We start from the raw sequence: 24,555 nt of genomic DNA, 5'->3' as shown, positions 1-24,555 counted from the left end.
CACAACATGGAATGGAAACCATCTCACTGGACAGACAGTTCGAGAAGGTCGTACTAAAGGCAGAGTGCGGCTGTATAAATGCCACTAACAGAACAATCTGACTTTTGGGGTTTATTGCGACATATAGCTGATAGAGGCTGGATGTAATCATGTAATGCTCACTTTACTGTTCCAGTGCTATTAGCACCCCGGCTAAAGCGTTTTAGGTCCCCTTTTGAGTTTGCTGGTTAACCCCCGCAACAAGTGGCATAACGTAAAATGATGCCCCCTTCACACCACAGAATGTAAAGAGGGGTCCCCGAGACCCCCATACATCATAGATACTCATTGGCTTAAGGGAGACAAGGGTCCCCTGAAGGATCGGTTGCCCCTGAAGTTTGGCCCCGTGCAATGCAGGGGATTGTGTTTACACCCCTCACCCTCAACTAAGTTGGATGTTTCACTGTTAGTCAGAAAGACACCGGAGACCTTCCTCTTCAGCTCGACCGTATTTATATATTTCACTAGAGAGTAAAATATAGCATCTCTCCAGGTCGCTTTGACATTGCCTTCCTCCTTGGTACTTCCTCTTTCTCTCCTTCCGGAGCTCCCAGAGTGCAGTTAGTCATGAAAATGTCACGTTAGGCCCAAGAGAAGCATTTCCTGTGGCGAGAACAGTGGCGGACAGTGTTTTTCGGCCGCGTTTTACGAGCTTCTTACCACAGGCCTGCACTGCGGGTTTCACGGACTGCGGCAGAGAGTAAGGGGAACCTGATCCGCGGCATTGGCGGTCGTCCCGAAGTCTGTCCGCGCCGGTGGGGGTACTTTGGGGTAGGCACTTGGAAAGAGGTGGCGATGACAGATCCACCGCCCACCATTTCCTGCCTGGCCTCCCAATGCCGAGCTGGCTTGGCTCAGAGCCGCCTGCCGTCCAATACTGGTTTCGTCCTTTTATCCAAGTTAGTTGCTGCCCGTCCACGAATGATTCATTTTTCAGCTCAACATATACACTGCTCTAGAGGGGTGAACATATTTTAGGAGTGAGAAGTAAATAACTTATTCTAAGACATTACAGGGTCACACAACTGTTCAAATTAGCGAACATGAAAACTAAATCAATGAACTGATAACACAGTCGAAATAAATGTAAAGTAAAATAACAGCAAAATATTACTAAAGTATACTCTCATCTTACACTCTGCGGTGTTCAATGCAGCTAACCTAAAACATTTTTTTTAAATGAACCTGTCCTTGTACACTATAACTGATGCTCATTGGGGTTTGGAGGGGGGGCTAGTGTTGCCAGATTTTCTAAGCCTTCTAAAGCCAAAAACTGTTCAACTACCAGCCTAAAGTAAGCCCAAAATGAACCAGTTCTAGCCCACATTAAGCCCAAAGTTGTAACACTCAAATAATGCAATCATAGGCTGTAACAAGCATTTTGAAGCATACATCTACTGTAATTTCTATTTTAGACAAATTTGTAGGGCTCAATGTTTTTCCTTTTGCATTTTACTCTAATCCCAATTCATAGCTCCCAAGTTGTCATGTTGCTTATGTGTGAGATTTTCATGGTTTCAGTGTACTTATGAGTGACAATCACTTATGAGTGGCATTCACTGACAAAATGAGTGAAAGTTCGGGCGACACTTTCTCGGAAGCAAAACCACAAAATCAGAGAATGAAGTTCATGAATATATATACATACATGTGCACATGCACACGCACACAGACGTCATTATTCCCCTTGAGCCAACCAGGATTCAGTTTCTTTTCTTGCTGGTTACAAAGTCACAGACATGATCTGTAGTGTTTGTGATACACTCTGAACCTCATTGGAATCCTCCTCGGTGGGAGCCAGCACCAATACTCTGCTTTTCAGCTTTCTGCAATGGACATATTACTCCAACACCCTTCTCTAAAAATGAAAACGTTCCTGCTAACTTGCAGACCTCCTCACATTCTGCATGATTTTACACCTCTTCTGACCACTGCAGCTGAGCAGCTTGCAGTACCATCAACAAATTAAGACATTAATTTCTGCCTCCGAACATGAACATGTAAAATTGCCGGGGCATTGTAAGTTAGCAACATAAACAGGTTTTTTCACAACGTAGAAGTTAGAAATCCAATTACTTTCCTCTTTTTATACCGTGTTAGCACATTAATATGATATCAATCTCAGTCAGCACAGTGAAAAACATCACTGACTCACTCTGTCAGGGCTGGCATTAACACTGGGGTTGCCCAGTGCAATAATCTTTTTGGTGCCCTGACCCCCAATTACTGCCTTCTCCTCAGACTCCTTCACTACTGCTCTCCAACATTGCTCCTTACCTCTCCATAGCTCCGCTCTCACATGCATTTCATTTGTTTGATAGCACTCTCATACTACTGCAGGGTATTTGAGCACTTTACATCACAGACACATTATACAGACACAATTAATCATAGGTGAATAATCAGTCTAGGAATGTTACATGAGATAATGAGGATTACAAGATGTAGGAGTCACATGTCATCCATACTAGTACAGGGTATATAGCGCGCTTGGTCCGGAGAAGCACAAACACAGGATTTAAAACATACCACAGTGGTTGGCTTTACTAAAAAGAATGTATTTATGCCCAAATGAACTCCTTTTAGCAATATTAGGATAATTAAAACTGGGGGGAAAATTGCGTTCTAACCTATACAACGCAGTTTGCATGTAGCTCTTTGATGACAGTTCATAGCTCACTGTCCTAAATTAGGACTTTAATTTAAAAACTGCAAGTAACAACAGAACCTCTGTGGCAAAAGCAGTAACCCAGAGCTATCCACATAAAATGCAGTTCTGTGACCTACATGGTGTTCTATGCAGCAGGCATGATGACCCTCTGCACTATTTTATGAGTAAAAACTGCCACTAGACAAAACACTAATAACAATCCATCAGGACCTTGAAAACTGCTGGACACACAAGGGATTGGGCAGAGGGTGGTTTTAAACCTGTGTTATTTCTAAATACACAGCACCTGACTGTCCATTCCCACAGCTCAGTGCTAGGTGCTGTTGGCAGACTTCCACAAGTAACAAAAGGATCTGTGACAAAACCAGTAACTTGCTGCTATCCTCACAAAAAATACAGTTCTGTGATATGCATTGTACATATTGTTTGCAGTAGGATATTAGCCCTCCGTGTTAGTATATGCTGAGTCAAAATTGACAATAAACAAAACGCAGGAAGATTATAATCACTAGTGTTACTTGACTTACTTGCCAAATCACAACTCTGTGCTGCAGTTGCTGGAGTGGTGGCACTATTGTCTTGACTAATACACAACTATTGCAACCAGTGATTGGCTGTTTAAAAAAAAAGATTATCCCAGACCATGACACAAATAATGCACATCTGTCGCAAACAAGCCACACAAATCATTTTGGACTATGATTAAGTAATAACCAGCTTTTGCACATTAAATACTTCTCTAATGCAAACAATAATTGAATGCCAGGAGAATATGTCATGGTTCCAATTGATGCTCGACTCCTGACTAGTACAGGCCTACTCCAAGAATATTGAACTATTACAAACAGTACATGGCTATCACTACGAGTACTCAACAACTGCAATTAATTCTGGACTAACTCAGACAACATGACCCTAACAAACAATATTACACTATGGTAAGCATTCCTTTTCCGTTGCAAAGAATGCATGACTATCACAATTATACGCTTAATGCAAACATTACTTAACTTGAATAACACAAAGAAGATAGCGTGACTACTGAAAAAACAAGGGACTACTCCTGACTGAACTTGACAATTCACAAAAATGCTCCTCCTGGAAAGACTCCCTGTCTGTGTCAAAGAATACTGAACTGTCACCAATGCCTCTCCATTCTAGAAGAGTACTGGGCTGGTGCAAACTTGACTATTACAGTGCACTCACCTGTTCCGAGGACTGCTGGGCTATGGAAAAGATTTTCAAATAATCAAGGACAACACTCCATTTCACAAACATCAGATGCAGACAAGAAGGCAAGGAAAAACAGCCTTCAACCTTTTGAAATGGAAAAAGGAGCCATTGCCCTGCCTTTTCTCTCCAGGTCCAGCTGTGCCTTTTGTGTGTCTGAGTGCAAATATTGTGGAGATATCCTGGGAGTGGTGAGTCATGCAGAAATGTCCCTCACCGGACCCTATCTGTGGGTGTCTCACCTTGGAGCACAGGAGAGGAGAGAGAAAGAATGTGCTCCATCTCAAGGAAAGTGTCCACCTCACATGGGGCATCCACAAAAAAACAAAGACAAGCGACACTAAGGGTGCTCCAAGTAAATGGCTTGTGCCCCACAGCCACTCGTGCTGCAGGTAGCGCATGCACTTTAAAGTGGCTTTTGGGGCTTAAATGAAAGATGCAGGACACGCTTTTCCTACCTTGCTAAGATCAGTTTTGATTATAAAATTGGATGAATTCGCTTAAGTAAGACATTAAGCACATTTCAATAAAAGAATGATTTTTCTACAGCAGCACTAATAAATGGTTGTATGATGGAACCACGCATGCGGCAACCACGCTTGCGTGAACAACGCGGTCGGAACAACGACCACGTTATTTCCACGCATGCCTTTACCATGCATGCCTTTACAACGATTTTTCGTTGTAAAGGCATGTGTGGAAACGGCATGCGTGGTTGTTGCATGCCACCCCCATCCTAAAAACAGAACTACCCCAACCCCACCACCCTTAAAAACGACTCTGATACACCTCACCCACCCTGAGCCCTAAAACCGACCCCCACCCCCAAAAATAAAACAATCCAACCCCTAAAACTGAAGTACCCCGACCCTCCACCCTTAAAAACTACCCTGATACCCCCCACCCACTATGAGCCCTAAAACCGACCCCCACCCCAAATGTAAAACAACCCAAACCCTTAAAAACAAAATTACCCCGCCCCTAAAAACAGAAGTACCCCGACCACCCACCTTTAAAAACTACCCCGATACTTCCACCCTCCCGGAGCCCTAAAACTAACCCCCACCCCCTAAAAATAAACCTACCCAACCCCTAAAAACAAAATTACACTGACCCCCACCGCTGCCCCTAAAAACCCAACCCCCCACCTGCCATGAATAAAAAATTACACCAACACCCTACCCCGCCCCTAAAAACCCGACCCCCTACCCATCCTAAATACAAAATTACCCTGACCCCCCACCCCTAATATTCCACCCACCACCTGCCCTAAACACAAAATTACCCCAACCCCCCACCCCACCCCTAAAAACCCGACCCCCCACCTGCCCTGAATACAAAATTACCCCAACCCCAACCCTATAAACCCGATCCCCCCACTTGCCCTGAATACAAAATTACCCCAACCCTCACCCTGCCCCTAAAAACCGACCCCACCCACCCTAAATACAAAATTACCCCAACCCCAACCCTAAAAACCTGCCCCGCCCTCAATACAAAATTACCCTGATCCCCAAGCCCCACCCCTAACAACCCACCCCACCCACCCTAAATACAAAATTACCCCAACTCCCACCTGCCTCTAAAACCCCAACCCCCCCACCTGCCCTAAATACAAAATTACCCCAACTCCCACCCCTAAAAACCCACCCTAAAAACATAATTACCCTAACCCCCAAATACAAAATTACCCTGACCCCCACCCCTCTAAAAACTGGACCCCTCTCACCCGCCCTAAATACAAAATTACCCTGGCCCCCACCCCTAAAAACCCGACCCCCCCAATACAAAATTACCTCGACTACGCACCCCCGCCCTAAAAATCATAGTACCAAACTCTGCCCCTTAAAAAATAATAACCTAACCACCCCAACCCCTTCACCCCCCCACCCCTAAAAACTACCCCTAACACTGCCCCAGCCCCACTTACCTGACAGTGTCCTGTCCCGAAGGCTCTTCCTTTTTCTCTGCCTTAACCACGCATGTGCATTGCTTGTCACATGCGTGTATAAGGCAGAGAAAAAGGCATGCGTTGTTCAGGCAAGCGTCGTTCCGCATGCGTGAACAATGCAGGGGTGGTTCTGGATGAGTTGTTCCGGATCTTTCTCCTAATGAATTGGCAGCTACACAAGAAATCGCATTCTATGTGTTATGCAGAGGAGACATTGCAGGTTGTAGAGTTCGAAAATGTGACTTTTAATCCTGACTCACCCCGCTTTACTGATGTGGTGTGATCCCTGACAAAGCGCTTTATGTCCCTGTTGCTTTGGCATGCTTATCTGTTGAAATTATTAGCACATTAAGGCGACATTGGCTACGGTGTTCATTGGAACACAACAGCTCCCTTTTCAGAACAAATGCATATTTCATCCACATTCATGGTGGTTCAAAGTCCTGCCATGGCGTTTTGGATCTGGCGCTGAAGTGCTGCAAGATGCGCACCATGCACCTCTGTCTCAACCTGACAGGACGCTTTGACAGAAAACAATCATCATTTCATCATAGGCCCGCAATGCCTCCTTGGTGTCTCTCTCCTGATCTGATACCCACTGGAGGTAACCCCAATACCCAGTAACAAACTTTGCCCAAAAACAAACCAGGCAGCTCAAGGATGATCAACTGCAGCCCTGACACTGAGGCGCCACCCCAGCTTTAAAAAATGCACACAACTGGATAAATAAAGGTCAAAAAATAGGCAACCACCAATTTAGTTTTTTCTCACACAAATGGGAAAAATGTAGTCCTTTTCTATGGAAATAGCCCAATTTGGCAACACGGAGGGGAGCCGACCACGGGATGTCTCTACCCCAGGGAGATTGTGGAAAGGTGCGGTCTATGAACTGTGTGGACTATGTTTGTGCTATTTGGGCTACTTTTGAGGGCCACTATAAATAACCAGCCATTTTAAGTGCCGGTCACCATTTTGCATTTGGTGACACGGCGGCTGGTCTGGTCATTAGGAATAAGCGGGTTTCACCCTCTCACACTCCCACTAGTTATATCTTCTGTGGGGGCCTTGTTCTCGGTTAATGAATGGTCTCGTGGGCATTTCTGTTGGCAACAGATGCAGGAGACTGTTTTTGTAGTCAGAGCGTCACTTGAGGCAAGTGCAGACGATTGAAGGGCACGTTATCCTCGTTTTTCACAAGTTCATGGTTGTGCACTGGGGCAGTGCAGGCTGGGAAGGGCGGGGTAGACAGGAGCAAACCCAAATGGGACAGGCTTTAAACAATGGTTTCAAAGTTATGCATTGAGAGGTTAACAGGTTTACAAACTGAAAGAGGTTCTAAAGAGTACAGACGTAACAACAGCGAGGAAGATAGCATCACAAGATTTATGGGAGAGAGAGGGTGTTTAGGGGAGAGGGGCAGGGGCGATACATTTCTCTCCATGTTTAGTGAGGTGGTAGTTTTGTAAGACAAAGGCCAAGGTTATGTTATTCTTATGTGCACCTGTGTCAATAAAGCAGCCTTTTACACACAATCGCAGTGGTCATTTGTGCACCTCTCTTCCCCAATTAAAGTGCTCCAGTATCTTCTGGTTAAGTTCACTAAACAAAAAAAAACAGGCACTGAAGAAGACACAAGGTACACCTTCTCAAAGGCGTGATATTTAACCTTCCATAAGTGAGAGCGTAATCTGGCCTACAAACGAGTGAGTACACTTGTCAGTAGAGCACCTAATCCATGGGTTTGTAAGGCTAAGGATCAGTAAAACAGTTAGATGAATAAGTAATAGATAAATAAAGGAGACCCGGTGGCCTTCACACGCAGCAAAGAGAAAACTTTGTGGCTCTGGGGTTAAACCTAGTAGTGCCCAAGTTAAGCAAATAGTTTCAACTTTGTGCATGAACGGGCGAGCTAAAGAGCCTAGCAAGACCTGGTGCACAACATCCTCACATGCAGGATAGTCAACTGACAACAAAACACAAGACACCACATTGGACACCTCTAGAATGTTGGGTTTCTAAGTGTATGGCAACAAGATGTGCATTCTGCTGTCAGTGTAGCTATTAAATAAGGCTCCACACTGTTGCTGCATGGCATGGTAGTTATCTTGTTGGAGTAGAAAGACTTGTATTTCAGTACCTAGTTTTATACACCATTTGCACATTATAGAGGATGTCAAATCTGTCACCCTAACGTGATCATCGGATTGATTCAATCATATCAGCTTTGCCAGGTGGACTACAGAGAATTCAGAAGGAGGTGTCTATGACGGAAGCTCGATACCAAAGTGCTGTAGAGAAATACTATGACCAAATTATTTTGGAAAGAGGGTAAACGCTATGAGTCTTATACCACTGTTTGAGGCCTCATCTTTAAAGTTACAGGAGTAGTAAATTGTCCAGAACCATTAGAGTAGATGGACCCGCAAGCATTTTTCCTCTATGATGTTTCATGCCATGGGCTTTGTGACTTACCAATGGCAGGAGGCCTTTCATGAGTGGTACACCAAAATCTATGTATGGAAAACTGGAAGGCATAGGGGATGAAAAGGGATAGATGCTCAAAATCTCAATTCTTAATCAAAATGCTCTTCAGCTATGTGGACTATATTCAACAGGTTGTTCAAGGCACTCAACTCGCTTTGGTACTGAGTGATAAACCAACAACTTCTACTGGCAGGTTCGAGCATAATTATACTTTTATCACTTTTCCAGATCTTATGGAAGTGATTTTTTTCAGCCCATATCACTGGAGACCAAGAAAGCAGCTCTACTCGCCTACAATACTATAGTGGGCTTTCTTATGATTGTGGTAGAGAAGTTAAGAATGAGTTGCTTAGATAATGCACCCAAGACAGATCTGGGAAGAAAGTATCTCACACAAGTGGATCAACACAGTTGTGAGGAATGGTTACACCAACAAATTATACTTGGTTCCTCCAGATCAGGATGCATTCCTACTCGTATCTTTTCTACCAAAGGCAAGAGTTGGGTTATGCCCACTACTCCTAAAGTAGGCCAGCATTAAAGTCACATCTAGTAAACAGGGGACATGCCTGTACTCTACCACTTTACATAAATCAGGAAATGGGAGGTGTAAGACCAGTACGGAACTTGTCAGGCACTATATTAAATCCTAAAATGGCTCTGGGTCTGCGGGTACGTTCAGATCATTCAGGTTACAGGAGCAACTGAAAAAGCTAGTACACCAGAAATCTCATTCAGTGAGGGTCTAGTTCAGTATACAGGGAAGATGACAGAATTCCTGTTTTTTGTGCCCTAGGCCAGGGTTTTGCCTGACATCTTCTGATGTGCACCAAATCATAGAATTTGTATATGATTTCCTTTCACCACTCATATTCAAAGAAGGGTGCTGCAGTGGTGGATGTCTCTTTTTTCAGATATTTTTTATTTAATACATAATAAAAAGAAAGCCAATAAGCAACAAAACAGAGAAAGCAGTACACTCCAAGTGTCCTAGGGGATAGAGAGATACAATGACCCCCATTGTATGATATCGCTGGTGACAGTATGCACGTAGTAACAAATGGTTGCAAAACTTCTCTTATTAGAAACAGATATGTAGGTAGTTGTATATAGCGATTGGTGGGTCTAGTTAATCACAATTCAAACTATCTGAACAGAGTGTATTGCAAGCCACGTCTATTGGCTCATAAGAGGAGCGGGGAGGAAGAAGAGGGGGGGAGGGGGAAAGAGAAAGTGTGGGTACCGCTACTCTGGGCAGGAGTAAGCTGGGTGTATGATAGACTCCAGGCATTGACTTTATGGTAGTTTGATCTTCTGTAGGTATTTGTCAAAAGTGTCCCAAAGACATTGAGGGCTTAAGGGGCCACAGAGTTTAAAAAGTATAAAGTATTATCAGTGCCTCTAACTGAGCATAGTAAGTTCCACCATTTGTCAAAGGTGCTGGAGGATGTGGATCTCCAGTCCGAGAGAACTATTTTGGTGCATAAGGGGAGGAGGATGTCTTCTAGTGAGGAGGTGTGAGGATCAAGTTCCACCGCGAGGGGCATGTCATACAGTCCTAAGGCCGTTGTTAAGAAGTCTATCTCTATTGGAATTTTTGTGATTTTCTACGTCAGATCTTGGATTTTTGTCCATAGTGAAAGTTTCATATTGCATTTAAAAAACATATGCTGAAGGTCCCTTTGGCCCTCCCTACCTCACTAGAATGTGATCAAGTCCCTCAGTCCGAGTTTATGTAGTCTAGCTGGGGTCGAGTGCGTTTTGTGAATAGACGAGAATCTGGATTGTGCAAGAGCAGGGTGATTTTGGCCTCAGAGGGGAGTTTTCAGATCTTTTGCCATGTTGTTTCGCTAAGGTTTGAAGCATCCATTGATAGTTCCCATTTTCTGTTGAATAATCTCAGAGCCTGTCCATTGTGTGTGTCAAGAAGTTTATACAGGTGGGAATCACTATGACCTCTTCTTTTAGGGTTGCCTAACAGGGCAGGGAGGTCTAGTTCATGAGGGGGTTTAAGTTTGCTTAAAATATTTTTGAGTTGAAAAAATGTATCGAAGTCAATACTAGGTAGATTGAAGCTGCCCCATATAGATGATGGTTTTATTGATGTTGTATCAGCAAGGGTCAGAGGGTGAAGGTAGGGCAAGGAAGAGGGCTAAAGGGGGGAAGGGGTTAAAAACATCACCCACTGTATGAAAATAAAAGAATAAAACTACTTGAAACTAGCAAATCAGACAAAAATGAACAGGCGGGACAAGAACTAGGCTAGAGCACGATGAGAATTGTGCTGCTGTTGGCATAACCAAATGCCCACAGCTCCATGTACCGCCTCAAAATATTGACCCCCTGGGCCAAGGTCTAGCTCACCCTTGCTAAAAGCCGGCCTTGAGTGCAGGAGATGACAGGATCTAGCCAGATGCAGCAGTTATTATTGAGCAGAGTTTGAGCCGATGCAAGTGAAAAATGTTGAATTTGTCCAGGTGTAATTTGCAACCACTAGGACAAATTCAGCATTGCTGTTGACTTCTTTCCTTTTGGAGCTGCAGCCTTTTGCAGCTGCAGCCAGCTAGGTTGAAAAAAGGCCTTATTTAAAAGATCATCAGCCCTTCTTTTGTTTGTTTATCAGCCTGGCTATTAGCTATCTGGAGTCTAACATCTAGCTGCTATACAATGGGGGGAAAAAGGCGCACAGCTTGTTATTACTTCACAAGTATTTAAGAGAAACTGTGATTTGGAGACAGTTTTTTTTACTTTTTTCAACTTCTATAGGCAAGAGATATTCATTCTCTCTAAGAATGTCAGATGTATAAGTCTAAATAGGCAAATATACTAACGACTTAAATAGCACTTAGTCTTTTTTTCATTTAATTTCTTTTGTAGTGCGATTCATTCCTGTCTAAGGTGTCACAGCACTTTACATCACACACACATTATACAGAGATGAGGAATCATACAGTTGTGTAAACCAATGAAAAGGAAATGTTACATAAGAAAATAAGGTTACAAAGTGTAGAAGTCACATATAGTTCAGACTGGTAGGCATTATATGTTAAGGATGCATTTATGGAGAAACACAAAGTCAGGATTTAACACGTAAAGCTGGGAGTGTGGTTGGCTGTACCAATATTACTTTATTACTGCCCACAAGAGACTCTGAATAACAAAAGATTGTAAAAATATGGTTTCAAACCTATGTCTTTCAGTTTGCATGCAGCTCCTTAATTGTAACTTATGAGCTATAAGAAAAAATCTTTGTGTCAGAGGCAGTAGCCTACTGAGTTATCCACATAAACTATAAATCTGTGCGATGCATGTTATATAATGTGCTTTGCAGCAGGCATTTTAACCATTTGTGTTACTTATTGTGTAAACACAGAAACTAGACAAAACAAGGACCTCTTCAGCAATGCATACACCGCCAGAGTTATCTTGCTGTTATTATTATTCCCTGAACATTGCTAGGGACACAAGTATATCTGCAGCAGGTGCCTTAACCCTGTAAAATATTCCTAAATGCATCCTCTTCGTGACTAACTGCGTAACCCAGAACAGATTTATTGTCACGTGTTCTTGTTGACAATTTCTTTAGTGCAGAGTTTTAAAAAAAAGTATACTTTGACCTTCAGAATTGCTTTTCAGAACTTCGCACCTCCTGACTCCACTCTCTTTCCGCTGCCACTCCTGATGTTCAATTAATGGGTTTCAGAAGTGCATTTATATACATTTCCTTCATTGCGCAGAAGTGATGTATCTCTCCCTTTGGCTGGGGAAATGTGCTTGATTGAGCCCGCGTTTGGTTCTTCATTTGTACCAGTAGGTGGCACTGGCTGGCCAGCTGGTGGTTCTTAAAACTGGACATAAATGAGGAGGGGGCAGAGGAGGAAATGCTATACATATTTATCCCACCGCATGTGCTTCCTGATTGTCGTAACATTGCACTAGTGAACACGCCTCTGTTATTTTTGAACCAAAGACTCGCAATCGAAGGCTTGTTTGGTCCATAGCCAATTGACAACCACGAAAAAGTGCACATGTTCCGTTCATGCCTGTGCGAAGGAGGGCACGGGACAGGACTGGCACATGTCGCAAAGAGCTTACCATTCCAAGTCCATCATTTAAGTGTGCAAGGAACGTGTTTAGCATTAAATATTGTGGGTGGCGACTGGCAAGCTACACAACCGTTTGTAAGCCTCGCCATGTTGTTGCAGACGTTAGGAGATTTTTTGCGCTCGTATTCGTTCGAAATACTTGATTCGAGTTTCAGCTTCGCTCTGGGAAAGGCGAGAGGACTGAAACAGTTTAGTATCAAGAAAAAAGCGCCTAGCAAGCGTGTGGTTAAACATGGGATGGGTATTACCTGGGGGAGGAGAGATGTGCGAATATTCACGAAAATGCAATATGTTGTGCAAAATGTATAGCCTTTGCTGCGACTAGCAGTGTGCTGCAGAGCCACGTGTATATGTTTTCAGAAACTGTTTGATCCTGGGCTATCCCTGTGCCTCTGGCCACTGACCTGACAATATGTCACTGCTTAATGGAAGAAATGAACAGTAAGGGCATACCGCAAGGAGTGCTCGTCCTCATGAGTCTCTATCACATATTCAGGGCTGTTTAAGGGAGTGTCTGGATTTGCTTCTGAAGGGATGAACTTGCTGCCTAAGCTGTATTGTGTCACCCCCCCTCCCCCCGTACTACCGCCCCCTCTCAAATATAGTCACCTTTTACAGTTCATGAAGGGCTGAAAGATTGAAACTTGCTATCCTTTGAGAGGGTTAAGGTGTCAGGGAACCAAAATGCAGGGCAGTGGGCGTTTTGCAGTGCCTCTGTGTGAGCAGCGGGACTGGAGACACAACTGAAGGAAGAGAAAAAAATAAGGACTGGCCACCCAAGTGTGCTTACAAGTGATGACTGGGACGAGGGTCATAGAGGTAAAGCTGTTCCGCATAGCAACCGCGCATTCATTCCGCAGAACATGGATTCCGATCAAGTCAGGTATCAGGTCAGGTGCTGACTGGTGTTTATTATTTTCTTTGCTTGTAATGTTTGTTTATGTGCAGTGTTAGTTAGAAATATTGTGACTTCTTAAAGTTTCTATTGAAGTGATGCTATAACAACTTATGTAGTATTTAACAGTTCAGATTTCCAGCATGTGCTGGTGCGAGCGTATGTGATGCACAGCGGTTCTATTTATACTATGCACGTTGCATAGGTGCAAGGTGTCATATCTAGGTCAGGTGTGTCAGGGTGCAAGGTTCTTATATCAGGGCCTTGCTGTCCGGGGAGTGTCCATCCAAGAGGCAAACACTTTGACTATGAGTGTACATTGCCACAGGTGCAAGCATACACGATGAATCTATGGGTCTGGGAGGTATGCTAGTTGTTTCCTTGGTGTAGGCAACCCTGAGAATGTATTTTTATGTTGTACTGATGTGCTTAAGACACACACACTCAAGGTGGTTTGCATACAAAGATGTGCTTGTGTCCTGTGCTAATGTAAACATATTTTGTTTGTTTCACACGGTGCCTTGATATGCAACATGTACACATTTGTGGACTGTGGCCGGGGTTTAGTTGGTAGCTTGTGTATGGATGCTGGTGAGGGTACTCGACAGTGTTTGGCTGATTTCTATCTGCTTTTTATGTTCTTTATGGTGATTTCCTTTTGTGGGCCATGAGCCAGAGTTCAGAATTTATTTTCCGGTGCTTGAAGGGGTGGGTGGTGAGGTTGTACTTTAGAGTATGGTCTGCTTAATCCTCTTATCTTGGTTGTGCAAGTTGTGTCATGCAGTTTGTGAAAATGTTGTTCTTGATATTTTAACCTAGCACACTGTGTTCCTGCTCTGGCTCCTGGGATTTTCGATGCATTCATTGAAGGTATTCTTGAGTGGCAATTGGTATGGTCGGTCAATGGGGCTCCTGGTTCTGACTCCTATATGAAATCTATGTCCATGTATCCAATCAGATGTCATGAATAACTGGAGTAAAGTCTGTACTGAAGATACCCTGCTGTATGTGTGGACTCCATCATTAGCATGCAGCTTTCAGCTTAAGAACATTACATCCTTCTTTGATGTTGTTTTGAATTTTCATCTAGTCTCTCTCCAAACTACTCTTTTCCATCTACTGAGTGGTCTGGTAGCATAGCCTGATGACAACTCTCTACTTGGAGTTTCTGACAGAAATGTTTTACTTCCTGTAAACACAAAAGGACAGGGCTTCCTTCTTTTTGCAGTACATGATCAGAGAGCACCACAGTAAGGGATGCTGGGCGGTAGACCTGGTGTCCTATTTGAATCCCTACCCCTTCCCTGCTGGCTCGAAACTTTGGCCCAAGGCAGGGGAACTGCGAGGATAACATGGGCATGGGCAGGTTTTCCAGGTTCCCACCGCAAGAGACATGTCACGAGATGGGACCAGAGAGTGTGGGACTCGACTTGTGCGCCTCTTCCACTTTTGTCGTCGTTAGGGCTGGGGGCTATTTAGGGCCTGAAGCAACTTGTGGTTATCCTTTCTTTGACGAACACAACAAACAGGAACAGACACAGCGGTACCTCGGTGTGAAAGAGTATCGCTTATGCTTCTCCTGCGGTGGGGTGTGGCCCATACAGCTTACATTGACCTTCCTCCAAGTGGTGCAGAGTTTGAATTGTCGCTTCTTGGGCCGGGTGGCCTATTTTACTGGTCCTCGGCCCCTGTAATTGAGATAATCTCCATTGTGCCTTCAGCCAAATGGTGACTGTTGGGATGCGCCCCTGGATTTGGTGGTGAGTAGAGGAGGAAGCTGTCCTGGTCCAGGAACAGATTTCGAACATGAGGTGAGCAGGTGGTGCTTGGGCTTGGGGACGCTAATGAGAGGGTGGTGATCTGATCTTCTCCCCCATGCTAATTGTTTTTGTGTGTCCCTGGAGTTGCAGTTTAGCATTCATTTCCTTGCAGGCTTCTGTGAATCATTTTGTTCAGATGTACAGTTATGTGGAACCTTTTCAGGTGGCTGCTTGTTTAGATTGTGTCCAGCTAGTTTACCCCCAACTTTTTTCAGTTGGTCCTAAGTACAGTGCGGGATGCTGCAGGTAGTTGGTGGTCAAGGAGAGGAAGGGTTGAGACCTTGAGCCAACCAAACACCTTAAACCAGTTCTGTCCGAACTATGGGACATGGAGGCATGGCATGAGCTGTTATCCGAGTCTGAATCAGAGCCCAAAGGTAGCAGAGCTCCCTAGGAGATTCGGAATAACTTCCAGTGTAGAAAAGGTATAGAAACGAGCCTCCATGTCATAGTGCGACCCTCAAGTGTGGTATCTTCACCTATACCTGTAGTTGGGGTGGATGGCCGTGGGTCAGGAGAGGTTGCTAAGTACTTTGGTGTGGTCTTATACAGGGGCAAGGTAGAGAACCCAAATGATGGTCCCATTTCTCAGGGTAGCTCTAGGGTCAACATCCTCTGTTAGTAGGCCATCAAACAATAAGGTGATTAAGTCTAGTGAGCTTTTACATGTTTTGGGGGCGATTGGTCAGTCTCCCATGGTATCACCCGTGTCAGCCAGGAGTTGTGAGGGGTTCAACACCAAATGCAAGTCCCAACTCCAACAGAGTGATTAAGCCTTCACATAGGTGTGAGAAGCAGGCTCTGCTTAACCTACTGCCAACTCCACAGGTCACGCAGCGGGGGTGAGTAGCAAAGAGGCCCCTGATACCATTTTAGAGGTGCTATGTTCTGTTACATAAATACTTACTCAGTTACCTGAGGTGTGGACAAGTCTTCCACCAGAGTAACATTGATATCTGCATGGTCAATATCCAGTGGTTTGGCTTTTGACATCGCCGATCTAAAAAAAACAAGTGTCTGCCAGCCACTGAACAAGTAAAGGGGATGAAACCCAAAAACCTTGGCAAGGGAGAGAGGGGCATCATTTTTGAGCAAAGACTTGCCTCTGGCTTAAGAGTTATGAAAGTTGAGGATACTTCGGGGATAAATGATGCTGCTGTAGTAAAGGAAATAGGGGACTAGGAGACCATCCTGTTCAAACTAGGTAAGCTTGCTGCTGATGTACCAGCTGATGTCAAGGGAAAAATAGAAAGGGGAATTTGTTGAAGTATTTCTTTTTGACTCTGGCAAAGAGGAGGGAGCTGGAGGCAAAACTGAAAGATTGGAAGGATTCAACAGAGGACAAAACACCTAAAGGTGAAGAGAATGTTAATAACTGGTTGTTTGATTTTAACGTTTAACTTCACTGTAATGTTGGAGGCTTGCCAGGTTCACTGATGTTTTATGCCAATAACATCTTTAATGCTCACCATGATTACAAGGGTTTCTGTTGTTGACGTGACTATATTTATAGGTGGGCAAAGGTTGAAGATCCTGACATCAAATGACAGAGATGAATGGATGTTTGGAGTTGGTCAGTTGCAATAATTAACTAGAATATCGTGTATGTTCATACACCATTTTTCCTTCTGTGGTTTGGCCTCACGCCCAGGGTTCAAATGTATTAAAAAGATCGAAGAGGGAGTCTGGAAAATCATGGATCTAGTCTTTTGCTTACCACAATAGTGAAGGTTATTAAGCTACTGCATTAGCTTAACTTATAACCTAATGAAAAGGCAGCTCAGGTTTTCTATTTAGGTTTTTCTCAATATTTCACGTTTCCGGTCTCTGGTGTTTCCCCCATCCGTCACTCCAAGGAATGCTCAATGGAGAGGATTGTGGGCCCCGTTGTGGTGTTGGCTTTGGAGGGGGTTGCTTGTTCTCTGTTGGGCATTGTTGCCGTAAAAGAGCCTGGACAATTAAGATTGATTCATAACTTCTCAGCTCTAAAAGACATGTCAGTCAATAATGCTATTTACCCAGAGGTTTGTTCAGTTAGGTATACATCTATTGATCATTCTTTAATGAAATAAGGAAATTTATCCCTGGGGCTCTGCTTGCTAAGGCCAACATTGAGTTGGCCATTCTTCCAGCTGCTCCCCATCCACCAGAATGATTATCACTTTCTAGGCTTTCAGTGCAAGATCATGTATAATTAGGACATGTGCATACACAATGAGATGTGCCGTACCCTGCTTTTATTTCAAGCAATCCAATTTAGCACTGGAATGGATATTCACCAAAGAAATGGGATTCTAGGATGTCATTCATTACCTTGATGACCTCCTCATCATGGTGCTGGCTGGTTCTACTGAATACGGCCGAGCCATTGGTGCTTTTGTAGTTATTGCAGGCAGCAATCTTTATTCTGCAACAACATTCACACAGAACTGGGGGCATAGGCACATAGTTTGCCTAGCAGTCTAAGGTATGGGGCTACATCCCTGGTCTCACAACATTGCTCTGCCCCCTTGGCGGCCTGGTATTGCGGTGGGAGAACCATGGCAAATGAACACTGGTCCAGAGATTTGGGACCGTCCCACAGAGATGTCAGTGGTTTCATTTGTGTGGTCCCAATAGAATGAAGGGAATGCTAGACATGAGTGTTGTGTACTTCACTAGAGAATGAATGAGTGCAAGTAATGTATATATTGATTTTTTTTTGACAGATTGTCATTGATAGATAACTGAGCTATGAATGGTGCCCACATACGCCACAAAGCCCTCCACAACAACGGACCAGCCTATCTGAACCAGCGACTCAACCTACACGTACCCCACAGGGCCCTACGCTCAGCCCAGCTCTCTCTCGCATAAGTACACCACATTAGGAAAACCAGAACAGGAGGACGCTCCTTTTCCTACCTCGCAGTCACCACCTGGAACGCCCTTGCTCTCCACATCTGTCAAACCACCTCCCTCCTCAGCTTCATGCGGGAACTGAAGACATGGCTTTTTCAATAACCACCTCACCGGGATACACTACTCTGTCTCTCCCCCCCAGCGCCTTGAGACCCTAACGGGTGAGTAGTTTTGATTTAAAAGCACTGATTGCTTGATTGATTGAATCTGTATTGTAATGTGTGATTTTAGTGGTCATTGCATAACTTTTATAGTTGTAGGTGTTTTTCAATGTTACATTTAGGATGTGTTGTTGGAAGAGACATGACCTTTGTGTAACCACAGGATCCAATCGGGGGATCTTTAGGGCCTAATCCCCTGGAATATCACATCCTTCCCATTAACACTGCAGTGCAGATTTGATACTTGCTGAGGTCCCCTTTTCTGTTATGGTAAAAATTAAAGCTTTTTCTTAGAGAAGGGGCCTGATTGTCCACACCGCAGCACTAGAGGTGTGTGAAAGCTGGGGTAACACACGCTCAGGATCAGGTAGAGTGGCAGTTTCACTCACCACTGGGTTTAAGCCAGTTTTAAGATAGAAGCCTCCAAGCTGCCAGAGACCACAGAAGGAGCAAGAAATCCCCAATTCCGTGTCGAGCTCTGTGGCCTCCTTATCCGCAGGAGAGATGCTCTCCTGAGCTGTACAGAACCATCCATTCTCCCCTCAAAGTACCTCCAGTTGACTGTCCTCAGATGCACTGCCTAGCCAACCTCAATCGCTAATATTCATCGCCCTCAACTAGTGGTGCACAAACATGCACTCACATTCATATACTTACACCTTATCGCCTCACTGAGAGTTACCACAAAAACACAAGCTAACCATATAGTTAAACTGAGGTCTTCCCAGCAGGTTTCATGTGTTCCTGCCCCCATACTGTGACAAAGAGAGATGTAATTGATCCCGTCGCCCCTCAATGGCCCTGCTGATCCAATAGAAGGTTACCAACTGGCACACAAAGGCATAGTCATCCAACAGCAGAGCCAGTGGATAGAATTATGTGATTCTGCAGTTGTGGCATTTTCTGCACAGTTCTGGATTTGTGACATCATATAATCCGTCATCGTTTGCATAATTTGCAGATTTTATCAAGAATGTTGTGTCTAGTTTACAGGGATCAAAAGTTACAAAAAATACTACAACATGTGTTTTCCATCAATGGCAGGCCTTTTTTCACACAGATGCAGGCCTCCTTTGCTGCTTGCTATATTCAGGTGTAAAACTGATATTTATGAGGTAGAACCATTGTCCCTACAGTGTTAAGGTGTTCAGTGACAAAACAGGGAAATAACACTGGTTCAAATGTACTGCATTAGCACGCATAATCATAATTTAGTCAGCCAGTCAGCCTAATTTTGTCATCTGATATCGCATAATTCCAGGGGCCCTGCACAACAGATATCCTATCATTGGTAAAATGTTGCATAATTCAGCTAACTTCATGAAACCTGGCCTTAAACAACACTTGTGAAAAAATAAGAGACACATATGCGCCTAGGAAGATTACACATCTGAAAACATACAAGTAAATTGTTGGGATGGGGTGGGCTCCAAATGTTTTTCCTTTCATATGAGACACAGGTAAGACAGTGTTAATGCACATAAAATTGACTGTTTGATGTGTGACATTGTCACTGGCAGGCTGTGTATTCCTACTTCTATGCCCACTCACTGTACCCTTTGGCATCTCTTTTTGTAGATGTTGGTGCCCCACTATTGCTCCTGGTGTGATCAGTGCAGCCAACTACAGGTCTTTCCAATGTAAACATTACTGTACAGTTGAATTGCAATGTTTGAACCTGGTTAAACGAATATATTTTGAGAACATTTGACATACATCATAATTGTATTTTATCAACGTGTGTTTATTGCAGTGCTCTGAAGAAGAGGGGGTAGTGCAATGGGCTGGGTTGATGATGGAGGAAAGTTCAGGGTAGAGTCCAGTGTATTTGTAGCACAGATGCAGTGTCCAAGGGGGCATAGGAAGGGGAGCAATGGCAGGTCAAGATGGACAGGGTGACAGAGTGGGACACAAGGGTGACAATCAGGAGAGTCTTATTTCCTGGCAGGGGTCTTGGCAATAGTCTCCAGCTTCTGCATGCATTGCGTGGTGGTTCTCCTTCTGCAATGGGAGGGGTGCTGATGGCCTGTTGGTCCTGTGGCGGGGCCTCCTGTACACTAGCGGCAGCGAAGGTGGAGGGCTGTTCAGTGGTTTGGCTAGTGTCAGCGTCCCGGTAGTGGAGGCCAGGGTGGTGCTGATGTCCTTCAAGTCCTCCCTGATCCCCAGGTAATGTCCCTCCTGCAGCCACATGTTCTCCTGCAACTTGTCCAGAATTGGCCCAGCGTATCCTGGGAATGTTGGTATGCTCCCAGGATCGCAGTGAGTGCCTCCTGGAGGGTCGGTTCCCTGGGCCTGTCCTCCCCCTGGCACACAGCAGTCCTCGCAGCTTCCGTGTTGTGCTGTGCCTCTGTCCCCTGAACCGTGTGCCCACTGCTACTGACCCCAGGTCCCTGATTGTCCTGTGTTAGTGGGGTGGCCTGGGGTCCCTGTAGTGGTGGACACACTGCTGATTGGCGTGTCCTTGGGACAGAGGTATGGGCCCGCTCGGTGGGTGCTGTGGTGGTGTTTCCTGTGGGGGGAGGCTCTGTGGTGGTGTAAGAGTGTGCCTTGGTAACCTACTGTCCGGAGGTCCCAGATGGGCCTGGTTGGTCATCCAGATCCAGGTGACCAGAGCTGCTGTCATCACTGTGGGCCTCTTCTGTGGGGGATATGGATGTTGCTGGCACCTCTTCGCCTGTGATATTGGCTGGGTTACCCGTGGGGAGGTAAATGCAGTGTTATTGTTTCTGTGTGTGGCATATTGTGCATGGGTGTGTTTCCCTCTTTGGTTGGATTTGCCCTGGCAGCTTTTCCTTGTGTGAGTTGTTATTTGGTGAGCTAGATGATTCTCTCTAGTGTGCATGTTGTGGTGATAGGTGTAAATGCAGGTCTGTGAGGGGTGTCCATGCATTGGTGTTGCATGCAGGGCTTGGCATTGGGATGAGTGGGTTGTGATGGTGGGGTGTGTGGGAGGTGGTGGAATGATGGGAGTGAGGGTGAGGGTGGGTTATGTGATGGTATGCACGTAGGGGGGTGATAGTAATAGAGAGTTGACTTACCAGAGTCCATTCCTCCTGCTACTCCTGCCAGGCCCTCAGGATGCATGATTGACAAGACTTGCTTCTCCCATGTTGTTAGTTGTGGGGGAGAAGGTAGGGGTCCACCGCCAGTCCTCTGTACAGCTAGTTGGTGTCTTGCTGCAATGGAACATACCTTCCCCCGTAGGTCGTTCCACCTCTTCCTGATGTCATCCCTTGTTCTGCAGTGCTGTCCCACGGCATTGGCCCCGTCCACGATCCTCCGCCATAGCTCCGTCTTCCTAGCAATGGGTATCTGCTGCACCTGTGATCCAAATAGCTGTAGCTCTACCCAGATGATTTCCTCCACCATGACCCTTAGCTCCTCCTCAGAGAACCTGGGGTGTCTTTGTGGTGCCATGAGTGTGGTGTGAGTGGTGTGGGTGAGGGTGTGAAGGGTAATGTGTTGGGGTGTGTGTTGTGAGGTGCGTTGGTGGTGTATAGGTGATGGTGGTATGTGGCTCTGGTTGTGTGGGTGCTCTTGCTGTCTCTCTGTTGGCAATGGTTAGTAGTTGTAAAGGGTTGTGGGTAATGTGGGTATTTGTTTTATAGTGGTGTGGGTGTGGTGTGTGTATAGGTGTCAGGTGTGTGTTGTTTGACTTGACCAATGTAGTGTTGTTTTGTTAGGTTGAGTGTATTTTGAGCACTTCGTGGGTCATAATGTTGTGAGCATTGTTCTGTTGGCGTAACAGTGTGGGTTTGGATACTGCCAGCTTATCACTGACCTTTGGGCTGGCTGACTTTTGTGTGTGGCTGTATAGTGACGGATTGGTATGTGTGTGTCGTAATATGGTTGGGGGATATCGGCCACGGCGGCGGTATGTTGTTGGCAGTCAGCATAGCGGTAAGTAGGATTTACCGCCAAGGTCGTAATGAGGGCCTATATCATATTTTAGGTAATGTCTGATTTACATAACCAGGGCTGGCTTAAGCGCTGGTGGTGCCCAGTGTGACAATGGTTTTGGCATCCCCCACAATCTCCTACTTGGATCCCTTCCTACCACCCGGCTAAAGTGCCTGTCATCTCTACACAGCAAATCCCTCGCATACATTTCATTTATTTTAAAGTGCTGGTAAAGGCTTGCTTTACTAATCCACTCAGTTATTCATGTAAAATACAGATCTGTTATTTGCAGCAGGCATATTAACCCTCTGCCCTATTTTATGGTAAGTCTAAACTAGCTCTATAGCAGAACATTGATCACAAGAGTTATATTGACATTTTTAGTGCAGCCTGAAAGCTGGACACAAAAGGAACTCTGCAAAAGGTACTTTTAAATTGTAAGTTATCTTTAAACACAGTGCCCCCCCTGAGGTCAGTGCCCCACTCCAGGTCAGCGCGCAGTGCAGCCGCACTGGTCGCTCCACTCTAAAGCCAACCCTTTATATAAAAAACATTTTCAGGGCTTGGCTCGTGCATGGGCTGTAAGATCTGAGCCGGACCCTTGGCTTGGCTCTCCATATCAATTTCTTGGCTGGCCCACTTCCTTCTACATGTATCAGAAGTCTTTATAGGTCTTTGCGTGCGACGTGACTACATAATATCAAAGCACACACCAGCAGGGAGGTGCCGATGACTGCCAAGACAGGCTGATAAACACAAAGAGAAAGAGCAACATTCTATAGAACTGCTGGAACAGGTGCACTTTTAGCATCTTCCTCAGCAGAGTATAAATTTAATTGTACGAGTCCATTTTTTATGTAGCACTTAAATCCCAGTGGTAAAGCAAAGGGTGTCAAATGGTAAACATGTAAACTTTAAGTGTTACCTGAACGTTATATAGCTTTGTTAATGGTTGAAGTGATTGGTGGGAATTTTTATTGATCGTTGTGCGGTGTTCCTGCCTATGAGCATGGTTCATATGTACACCCGCTGTGTGCATTCCAACAGGCTGGATTCAGTCGGAAGACTCCCGATTTTTGAAGCAAAAAATAGCTTTATTTTAGGTGTCAACCACATAAAATTGCGTCTGCTTCAATAGCTAAGGCTGCTACCTCATCAGTTTTGTACCTGCAACACTGGTATTTTGATGTCCCGGTTGGTATAAAAATAAGCAAAATCACCTAAAGCCAGTGTTTTTTGTCCTTATATGTACATACTCCAGCCATCAAATACAAATAGAAAGCACTTTTAAATGTGTTCTAGAGTTGCGTTAGTGATCCGTGACTAATAACTAAGCTAAAGAGAGAAAAGTCATGTTACAAATGGGTACATTCACTTTTGTCTAAAGTCCTATTTTGTATCACTCTTTTGCAGACTCTTTAAATGGCAACAAATAGGTGGTATTTTTCTCTTGGAAAGGTGGCAACCCTATCAAGAGCACTCTATTGGGAAAATGTATTCCCCCAATTTTATTTCCAGAATCTCCCACTTCACTGTTCTAAAATGATGTCATGTATTGCTGGTGCACTATGAGACTGTGTGATAATTGAGAGATGCCTGATAAATAAAACTGTATATGGATGAACCACAGCTTTCTAATAGAGTTAACATTTTTAAGTACAGCAAAACACACATTCTATTAAGCACTCCAAATGTATTTGGCAGATCCGGTAAAGAAACAGGCAGATATGGATGGGCCCAGATCGCACAACTTCGTCAAAGAGAAAAATTGGATTTAGAATTTGTTCTTGTCCTCATTATTCCAGATTGCCTGATTACTGGGATCCGCTAGAAAGAAAGAAAGCTGTCAGAGCAATGACGCCCCCTTATCGCACTGTGTATCTCTGTCAAAAAAAGGCATCCTTGGCAGCTGCTTACACACACACAAACACACACTGCACGGTGGGTTTAGAACACTGCTTCATTCCGTCTCTTCATTGTAAAAAGTGCTTTGAAGCCATACTCCGCTGGGATAAGTGCTTTACAATGGTTGCATAATCAGCAAAGTTTGACACACTGCAATCTTGTCCATTTCTAAGCCCTATGCTGTCTCATAAATAATTAAGTTGTTTTGAAACCTTACTGCTAAAATTGACTGTCAGAGCTTCGTGCTATAAGTGACACACAATTTTTCAGTAGGTCAAAGGATCTCACTCTTCCACTAAACCGATTCGCTACTTAGATGAGAATTTCAATATCCATGCATTCTCCTAGAATTGATTCACATTAAATTACTTCCTTCCAATGATGGTCTGAATTAAAGATCAAGAGGATAGGTCTGAGGACCAATAGCATGGATAAGGGAACTTGGTTCCAGAACCTGGAATCTGATACCTGTGTGTGGGGCAAAGGTTCTTC

The 24,555-nt window shown here is 44.5% G+C and overlaps 1 long non-coding RNA gene across 1 annotated transcript in view; it reads left to right on the top strand.

Annotated features, from left to right (window-relative positions):
* Positions 1 to 24,555, top strand: part of LOC138294100 (uncharacterized) — a 195,538-nt gene that overhangs the window by 125,645 nt on the left and 45,338 nt on the right. Inside the window, exon 2 of the long non-coding RNA XR_011203184.1 lies at positions 17,905 to 18,258. This is a non-coding gene — a long non-coding RNA (uncharacterized lncRNA). The remainder of the gene's footprint in view (positions 1 to 17,904; positions 18,259 to 24,555) is intronic.

The sequence above is a fragment of the Pleurodeles waltl genome, chromosome 4_2, assembly GCF_031143425.1.
Source record: "Pleurodeles waltl isolate 20211129_DDA chromosome 4_2, aPleWal1.hap1.20221129, whole genome shotgun sequence".
NCBI classification, from domain to species: domain Eukaryota; kingdom Metazoa; phylum Chordata; class Amphibia; order Caudata; family Salamandridae; genus Pleurodeles; species Pleurodeles waltl.
This window is presented reverse-complemented; position numbering and strand designations above follow the sequence as displayed.